This window comes from Poecilia formosa, unplaced genomic scaffold, assembly GCF_000485575.1.
Source record: "Poecilia formosa unplaced genomic scaffold, Poecilia_formosa-5.1.2 Scaffold28, whole genome shotgun sequence".
Classification (NCBI taxonomy): domain Eukaryota; kingdom Metazoa; phylum Chordata; class Actinopteri; order Cyprinodontiformes; family Poeciliidae; genus Poecilia; species Poecilia formosa.
Genome location: NW_006799967.1, coordinates 3061131 through 3071574, shown reverse-complemented (window position 1 = coordinate 3071574; position 10444 = coordinate 3061131). Strand labels below are relative to the sequence as shown.

Here is a 10444-nt window from a genome sequence, read left to right as displayed (position 1 = left end):
CTCCAACTTCCCCTTCAGACGGATGGCAATCTCAAGAGAAATCGGAGGCTTAAAACATAGAGGTGCTCTCTTTTTTTTTACTGAAGACCAACCTTCGGCTCAAAGTTATTGACATGCCTCGTTTGAAGTATTAGCTTAGGCTTCCTTCCACCTTTACATGCTTTAATTCGATTTCGAAGTGCAGCTGAAACCCAAGCCGAGAGAAACGCTACGACTGCATGTGTAATAGAAAAGTGCGAGACGTGTTTACAGTGATTTTTATGACCAGCAATATAATAAGATTAAATGGGAATCAAATGGACTGACTCGAATTGTCAGATTAAGCGTCCTGGGCAGAAGAAGGGATAGTCGGCTCAACAATGCAGCGACTTGTAAAAGTATGTATGACTATTAAACGTTTTCACATTTTATCATTTTTGGCAACCACATGCAAGATTATATTTCATTGGGAATTTGGGGAATTTGCAAAAATAATAAAACATCGGTAAACGTGCCGCTTTAAGAAAACGATGGAAGTTTGTGTTTCTTTCTTTTTGCCAATAAAGCCATTTATGTTGGGCCTGCATTTGGATTCAGCCTCCCTGAATTGTCTTGAACCCTCTGGCTGCTTCGTCATCTTTGTCTTTTTGGATAAATCTGAGCTTAGACAAAAATGTGCCTGTAGACAAATGCATGTGCAGACAGCAGCTTACACTGCTCAGTACAATAAGGCAATTGTATTGAAGTGTATATAGTAGATAGATATATAAGATTATGCATCTCTGTATTAAATATGTTTATGTTATTGTTGTTGATGTATATTCTAATCTTATTTGTCGTGTTTTCATTTGCTATATGCTTGAAATCATCATAATTAACATAAATGATAAAAAAAAATGTGTGTAAACAAAAAAAAAATATGGTGAAGTGAGTTACTGCAATAAATTTGCGTTTTAATCATATTCTTATTGATTGAATATGGTCGTATTCTTTAAATGAAACCATTCCACTGTAGATTGGGCTATTTGACTTACTGGAATATTTCTGGCAACAGCTGACAGTTTCCTTACTGTACCTGTATTTAGCTCCATCCATGTTTCAATCTCTCTTTCCTTTAACTCTGACCAGCTTCTGTATATCTTTTTATTATTATTATTATTATTATTATTATTATTGCATCAATGGCCTTTATTCAACCGTAGATCAACAGGAGGAAGGGAAAGATTTGCAGTAAATGAGCTTGGGCTGGGAATTGATCCGAGGACAACTGCATTGAAGTCCATCACCTCAGTATCTGATGAGCCCAAATATAAACCTCTGTTATCTACTTATTTTAGACTTTGAAGTATACATTGGACCTAAATCACAGAGATAGATAATTCTGATGCTGTATAGATTATTATTACTACACATTCATCTTTGCAGTGTAGTCCCTGACACACTCTTTACATGTTCCATGTGTTAAGGTTTTATGTAAGAGAACACTAAGGAGCCATAAGAAAATCCATAAACTGGCAAAGATTGAGGTGCTGTTACAGCATCAGATTTTTTTTTTTAAACTTACACGCGCTAACCGTCTCGCACCTACTTGGACCTCGCTTTTATGAAGCGTGTCTTCCCAAGCCTCCTCCAAAGAGAGGTGCTTCTGAGAGCGAGGGTTAATCGGAGCGGCACATACTTGCAGAGGTGCCTGGGAGTGCAGCCCAAGGGAGGCCTGAGGATAATTACAAACGATTTGACAAACACAGGCTGGCGGCTCACCGAGAGATTCTGATGGTAAGCCAATGGGTAAACAGAGCGCGAATGAGACGGAGGCTGCAAAACACGGAGACATGAGTTACACAACATTAAACATCCGACTGGAAACATGGATTGAAAGAAATAGGAACACTTTGCTCACTGAAGAGGATGGGAGCCATGAAGCAACAAGAAGCCAAATCACAGCTGAGAATAACCGTCCTCTGAATCCCGTGAAGCACCGCAGTTAAAATGCATCTTGGATATCGTAATTAAGACGGGTAAAGGAGACATTTTCTGGCCATAAATGCCCCATATTTTCAAGCTCATAATCATTATAATCTCTTTTGTGATCATCATCAGCACCAGCACTTGTGTAATTTTATTCCCAGATTCGAGCCTAATTACCCTCATTAGTAAATGTCACTGCAATCTGCAACCAGAGTCAGTGACTCAGTGGACCTTAAGTACTCCAGAATGTGTGCTCGCAAGTGTGAGTCTGTGTGCTACATGTGATAAGACAGCTTTACCCCACGGGGTTGATTTTTTTATTTTATTTTTCCCTCCTAAAGGGGCAGAGTACAGCAAAGAGCCTGGCAGAGGACCCGATGCATCAGGAACCTGAATCGTGTCCCACACCTTTAGCTAACCCTGGGCTAAATTAAGGGATGAACAAAGCAGATGGGAAGACTTGCAGCCCTGTCTCTGACTTTGCACTTCAGAGGTGTGAGAGCTTTCACTCCTCCTTTGGAGATCCTCGAGAAAGACCATCATTATACATTAATAGTGCAGGAGAATCCTCAATGGCCCCGCAGCGCCTTTGTTTGTATCCCTTATTGATTTATTTTTTTGTTGTTGCAGAATTCTTTTGATGAGAGTGCATGGACTGCACTCCATTTACTCCAACTTGGTGTGTATTTAGGTAAACTCTCGTACGTGTGGACGTACATTTTGTTGTATGGGCCTTCTAGGCTGGGTCCTCTACTGTGGAGTTACTTGTACGTTGTACATCAGTAAATACATATTTGGTAGATTTTTTTTTGTTGTTGGTTTTTTTTTGTTTGTTTTTTTACCAGATCCAAATACAAAGCCATTCAGAAGGGATTTATTTCCTGTATTTGAGAAAAATATAACAAGCGCAAAAGCCTCCAATACATTAAAGAAGTAGTTTTGCTGGATGGATCTGCAGCAGCCTCTCTCTCTCGCTCAAGGAGAGGTAGGTTTGTGTTAGGGTTCATGCGCTGCAATGCAGTTTTCTTCTGGTTTTCAATTATACTTGTTATTATGAATAAAGTGCAGTTAAGGAGACATGTAACTGACCAGGGGATAATTCAAGAAATGCATGGGATGAAGGATTAGATGGAGAAAAAAAGTACAAGGCTTAGAGATGACCTAAAAGAAAATCCAGACACTGCCTTTTCCTGCAACATTTTGACCCTTAGATGAATTATTTATAGCCGCAAGTATACGTCCAACCAAACAACAAAGCAATAGGTCTGCTTTGAAGACTACAGATAAAATTATATTTCCATGACCTACCATACATAAAAAAAGCACAATGTTTTTTGTTTTTTTTTCTTTTGCTAGGCAATGTAATTTAGGAATTACCAGAATTATTTCTTAGTGTTTCTGATGATTGCTTCATTTTTCTTATATGCGGCTTTTTAATTTATGAAGCATCCTTTTACTTCACAGCTGAGATGGAGTTGTCAGGTTTGAAAGCTTGCTCTTTTTCCCTGTGAATGTAAAAATGGTCATCATGGCCAAATATTAAAAAAAGTTATTTTCACTAAATGACACATTTGTCCTGAAGACCCTTGTCTCTGCTTTTGTAGACTAGAATCTGGCATTTTTTGTTGTTGATTTTTTATTATTGGCTTCATCCTTTCAGCCCATTTCAGCACAGAACTCATTTTACCTTAGGTAACGAGACTCCTATCAGTTTTAGCTGGATTCGTAATATGATTTTTTTGTTTGTTTGTTTGTTTGTTCATTTGCTTTTCTTATGGGATGGACAAGCAAATTTAACAACACATTTGTTAATCTTTCTGACACTGAACCCATTTCCGTCCTGTACTTTATGTTGACTGGACATTTCACTGCAGTTTATGTTTGCATATCTGGAAATTGCCCTTAAGGATGAAGCAGAATTGTTCAGATCCACATTTTGCTTCATATACTGGATGATTCGTTTACATTTTTTCACAATTTCCTGGAAGGAAGCAGGGTGTCTAAACTGACTTCAAACGATGTGCAAATTAACCATCTAGTAGCGTTGAAGGCAACAATATTAACACCTGTCCTTTTCCAAACATAGTATTAGTGTATGCACATTTCTGAATCTCAAGCAAATCAGTTTTCTCTGGAAAATGTTCATCTTATTTAGGCATTTAGCAAATAGACATATTTTTGGTAAATCCATCTGACCTAAAGTAGCAAATGTTTCCTCTGATTCAGTGTCATCCAGCTATAAATAACTGGCTTTAACTGCAAACCCCAACGCTGGGGTTGATATTTGAGATGAAACCTAAAGCCTAAAGCATTTCCTAGTGGAAATGGTCAGCACGACTGCCACCAGTTGTCCAGTACCTCAGTTGGTTACCGTGGAGAGTGATTGCAGGCTGGTGGGCAAACATTGCCAGCCAAATAGTTGCACTGATTTATGGCCAGACCCTCCTGATGTGCTTGGGCTTCGAGATGTGACATGGTTCTGCTCCCCTGCTAAGTGCTCCTTGATTTCCAGTTCCAGACGGAAGACATCAAGTCAAAGATATAATCTGGAAAAGAAATGTGGTTTCAATATTTTTAGAAACAAATTGCTTGGAGATTTTGACAGCCCCATATTAGCTTGTATTTAGGCCCGAGCAGCAAAGCGTTTCTTTATTTTATTTCTTTTTCTAGGCACAAATCATTTGGCTTTTGGGAAGCTTTATCATATTCAAAAACTCACCAAACTTGGCGGACGCATCAAGACTGCGAAAAATGTACGTATTTTTTTTAGCATTCAATTGTAGTTGGACTTCACTGCGCCCCCTAAGTTATTCCATCAGCTGTATCTTCTTACTACATCAGCCACTGCAGCATTTGTACACGCACAGCTGTGTAACCTTGCCTGGATCTCAAAATTATTATTAATGATGCTTTATACAAAAGGTGGAGCACATAATGATCACTTTTCACCACTCAGACATTCTTTGGTTACTCCCCGAATATTTCACTGTTTCAGTGTTGCTTGGCATTTCTGTTTTTTGGTCTTTTCATAGATGGAATGTTTTTCTGCTGGAAGACATTGGCTACGATAATGCTACTTTCCATGACAGTCACGTTTTTTTGGTATATTTTTGGCCCTCATACAGAACAATCTCAGGAGGCGACTGAAAGAATTAATAGAATTTATTGATTAATCAGTCTTTTTTATTGATTTGCACAGAGTTTGAGGAAGTCTGTTGCATAATGTGTTTGAACCAGAGAACTTTGCAGAAAGTTTTGAGAACTTGAAGAGAAACCAAGGCAACACAAGGAGCAGAATCTAGGAGATAATAATAAAGTTAAGGAATAAAGACGGGGAGGCACAGAGTACTATGTAAGTCTAACACTTAGGCGCCGGTGGACTGGCAACTGGCCCCTCTTATGCTCTGGCTGATGAAGCAGATGTGAGCAGCAACTTCCCTGCAGGCCATCTCTTAGTGGCCAGCCTGCAAAAGCATTGGTGTTTGCTAGTATTGGTGTTTGAACAAGTTATCTGCAAGTGCAAAGTGGCATTACTGTATGGTGCCCAAAGTTGGTCTTCAAGGGCCGGCATCCTACATGTTTTAGTTCTTTCCCTGGTTTAACGCACCTGGATCCAATAATGGTTCTTTATAAGGCCTAAGAAGAACATTGACATGCTGAAAAGATTGTTATACCACCAGGGAGAGAACTAAAACATGCATGATGCCTCGGCCCTCCAGGACCAACTTTAGGCACCACTGCTGTATGCACAAGACCTGGCTCAAATGACTACAACTTTAAGAAAATTAGCTTTTTACTAAAACTACCTTTTTATGTAAATTACATAAAACTAAATCGAGTGCAAAACATCTGATTTACCCATGTAATGTAAACCAGTCACGTGTGTAGCTTCATGAATAAAAATAAATGCATTGTTCTTGCTTTGGCTGTTACAAAACAAAAAATGGAGTGTGCCTAAAAAAACAACAAACAAATAAATAAATAGATAAATACCATACATACAGAACAATCTTTTGATACTTAGACCAATTAAAGCCAGGAGAAAGGCGGTATTGTGTGCACTTACCAAAGAGATAAACAGCTCTTCCTGGGAGACTTCTCCTTTTTCTCTCACTGTCTGTGGTTGGTCAGGTTTCAGTGACATTCACAGAGACAAGAACTGAGCACAAACACGAGCAGACACACACACACACGCATACACGCACACACACACACAAATGCATTAATGCATGCACACATTTGCAAGCACACACCTTATCGGACAAAGACATGGCCACCAGCTGGTGTGACCAAGGTCACAACAACTAGCTCTGTGTGTATGGCAGTCACTCCGTTGAGCTAGTACCCTTGATATTAAAGTCATGGCCCATTCATCATTAGAAATCAGTATATTATCTTGATGTTTTGTCAAAAGCCCTGAAGGATTCAGGGCGGATTCAATGTCTCCCCAGTTTGTCAGTAAAAGTGCGTCGTTTGCACATTTCGTTTGTCATCGTCCTGGAATACTAACCCTAGGGTCAAAACGAAAGCACATTTGCTTTTAACTGCCTCTTGTCCTCAGGAGTACAAGTCAATACTGTTTGCCTGCTAGTACATATGATGTACAACGCAACTATTCAAAACTGCTCATGAATAGCAACAGAGGAAATGGTGTGTCACCATACTGTTTTAAAAAGTTTGGAACGCACAGCAGAAAACTTATCGAATTCACACATCTTGTGTCACAAGATGCTTAATACGAGCTTTCCATTATAGCCCCATTACAATACTGAATGTGCACAGAAAAGGAAAGCAAAGCTATAAGTGACTGAAGTAAGGGAACGTGTGAAGCGTGGATCCAGGAGAAAAATACATTTACTGAAAGCTCATAGAGTAATGGCGTGGAAGCTCCGGTTACTCATTAACAATCATGCACATACTCAAACGAGGCTGTCTAACTTCAGAGAGTGTAATACGGCTTTACTGAATCTAGAAAAGAAAAAAAAGAAAAAATACAATTTTACGTCAAGGATTCAAAAATTCCAAAATGGCATCAACTTTAAAGGCCAGAAGTTGTGACTTTTGCACATTTCTAAAGGTTAGCTGCTGAAATAGTTTATAAGGGTTTTTTTTATGCTATTTTCTTCTTTTTGCGAAATAAGTTATCACACTGTGCCTTTAGGGAGCCACAGAACACCGTCTACATTTTCCGTATGCCAAGGAAAAACCGTTTCAGCTCATTTCGTCTGACCTCCTTTTGCATAGCTAATTGTTCCGTTCCTCACTAAGGAACATAATTACAATCCAGAATTTAGTTGTGGCTGTAAAATTTACATTTTAAATAGATATTCCAGCTGGCATTTTGTCACAGGTGGGAAGCTTTTGAGAGCAATACATTGTGATGTCTCTTTTCTCTTCACTTAATTTATTATTTTAAGGCTAACTTTGGAAAAGTAAAAGAAAAAGTTTGTTATGTTCTACACTTTTATGTGGCATACATAAAGCAACCTGTACAACACATAGTGGTTTCAGTAACTCACCATGGAGTGAGTAGTCAAATTAACCAAGTTGAATGTTTGTTGAATATGGGGAGAACCCAAAGTGACAACTACAATGAAAGTCAAATATAAACCTCTATCTTTCATTAAAAGTCAGTGATCACTGACTAGTCAAGGTCACTTCTGAAGAAACTTCTAATGACTGAAGCCTATTGGACTGTTCTATTCTTAACACGTCAAAGATGAGAAGTAGTATCAATAAAACTTTGTGGAAACTTACCTATTCAGGTTCATGGGAGGCCTTGTTTTGGATGATAGTTTATAAAGTAATTTTTATATTTTTTATTAAAGTTTCAATTCCTACTTTGTTGCAGTTCAGAGAAAACTTTTTCAGATTATGAAAACTAAATGTGTACATTCTTGAAAGTCTCGGAGGGCTCTTCCTTCCTAATGGGAAAAAGGGCAACTTTTCAGATACTTTTCGTATGACTGAGCAATTTGAAAAATGTACCATCCGCTACTTTTCTGATAGCAAATTTATACTACTGATATTCACTGAGTACTTTTATTACATGAACCTTGCCTGTAACGAGTTGGACCTCCTATGCCATACTTTGTGGCATAGTTTCGATAAAATACTGAAACCGTTCCTCTGAGATGTTGGCTCATTTCAAGAAAACAATCCCCCACAATATTACACCACACGCAGCCTCAACTGTTGATTGTGTACAAGATGGATCCAACTTTTCACATCGATTCAAAAATCCAACTCGACCATATAAATGTATCGGCTGAAATCAAGACCCTCGAAACAAAAACTGCTGCTTGCCATTCTGGTCTGACTTCTGACATCAACAATGCTCTTCTACAGAAACTGCAACATATATTTTAGCTTTTTTTTTATTTTAATTTCTCTCTCTAAAACTTGGGGATTGTTGTGTATGAAGATCCCAGTACGTCAGCTATTCCTGGAAAAAAAAAAAAAAAAAAAAAAAAAAAAAACTGGCCTGTGTAGCATCAACAGCCATCAAATTTCAAAGTCTTTAACCCCCTTACGGACCTATTTTGACTGTCTTTTAAACTAAATCTTTACAGTAAAAATATTTAACTTTAAATATAATTAATGGATGCATTTCCAAACCTGCTGACAATGCATTTTGTGTAGAAATGACCCTGCCCTCCCCTTCCTTTTATGACATCATGTTCATCACAATGAGAAGCAGCTTTCCCTTTTTCTGCACCAAGGATTAGACCACTAATCGCCGGTGAATCACACTTCCTAAAGCAAGTGAATATGTCTGACTCCTCTTCTGGGTTATTTAGCTGGATCCTGTTTGCTAACATGTGTCTGGAGTTCAAGCAAATATTAACCCAGCTGTATGGTTCAAATCCCCTTCCATTATAGTACCCCATAATAATCAGCCTTTTTTAATTCACACTGAGAGGTTGTTATTTAATCTTGCCTTACTGTCACTTTCATTATTTACAATGAAATTACTGGAAAGTTGTGTATCTGCTTGCTTGGAAAAACTCCTCCTCTATGTTTAAGTAACATGGAACCAGATTATATTTCCTTTGTCGTTACGAGTTTGTTTGAATTAATGTTAATGTTAAGCTATTTGACGTTTGATATTTTCAGATGCGTGTGGTGCTAAATATTTTTTCGCAGTAAAATATTTTGTTGTGAAGCACAGTTAACATTTTAGGAGCAGGGTAGCTGATTTTATCCTCTGTCTTTCTATTCGGTACACTCACCTAAACAACAAAGCTAAGTACAAATTATTCAAAATGAAGTAGGCCACATTATGCATGATCACCTTTATTTTCCCTCTAAAGTTATTCATTTATTAAAGGGCAATACTGAATATTGATCTCTGTGCTCCTCTTTTGTTTGTGTTGCCCCTTTTTTTTAGTTTAGTGGATTTTATTGTGTTGTTGTGTTCTGTCATTGTTATCCCGATTTTTTTCAGAGCAAGTTGGTTAATAGCATGTTTCCAATTTCCAGTATTTTCTCGTTAGTATTTAAAATGTAATTTCTCCCTAGTCTCCCTCAGTAGGTGGCGGTATGCACCTTAAAGCTGCTTGCGATCGCCATAATAGAAAAGAAGAAGAAGAAGAAGTAGTAGTCTCCCTCAGTTGAATCTAGCCTGTTCTCTGTATTGCTGGATCCACCTGTTAGGTTCTTCTGTAAGTCCTCTTTCAGCAGACATCAGTTCTATCGTGACCCGTTGGTGTAAGTTCGTCTTTTTTCATTCTAATTCAGTCAACATCCTGTCTACATCCTGTTGGTGTTGGGTCTTCCAAAACCAAAATGAAAAACGGTGAATTTCCAGAAGAATAAAGTATGTTCCATCATGTGCATTATTACCCAAGTTACATAAATGGAAAATATATATGCAGTCAAAATGGTTCCAGCAACATGAATGAGTTTTATTGGTAAAGTGCACACATGGATATGCCAGATATCGATGTGTACCTTAAATCAATGCTTTTACAAAGTTGCATGTGTAGTATTAGTGCTTACTAATGGTCACTCTGAAATCATATTTAAAGAAAAAAAACTCTGAACAGACCTGCTAATGAGCCATTCATTTGATTCAGGTGTGTTGAAGCAGGGATTCATCTGAAAGTTGCAGGATGGCAGCTCTCAAGGACTGGACGTGAGCACCGCTGAAAAAACTTGGTGGTTTTGACAGTGTGGGAAGACACCCAAGTCCTGCTAGAAAATAAAATAAGCACTCCCATAGCTTGTCAGCACAGGGAAGCAAGAAGTGATCTAATGTAAGCTGCTCTTACTTTGAATTTTATTAAATACAGTGGTCCAACAGTGGTAAATGCTATGGCACCCCAAATCACCATTGCAGAAAGTTCACACTGAACCTCAAGCAACTTGAATTATGTGCCTGTCCACTCTTCTTCCAGGCTCTGGGACCTTGATTCGTAATTGAAATGCAAAGCATTCGCCTGAAAAGACGAATCGATGGCCCATTCCTTTTTCTCACTGGACCAGGTAAGACGTT

At 38.3% G+C, this 10444-nt stretch overlaps 1 long non-coding RNA gene across 1 annotated transcript; it reads left to right on the top strand.

The window, feature by feature from the left end:
• Nucleotides 1-9558: 9558 nt before the first annotated feature.
• Nucleotides 9559-10444, top strand: LOC107835874 (uncharacterized). The gene is made up of 3 exons (XR_001661700.1): nt 9559-9657; nt 10026-10205; nt 10347-10444. It is a non-coding gene; the product is annotated as an uncharacterized LOC107835874 (long non-coding RNA).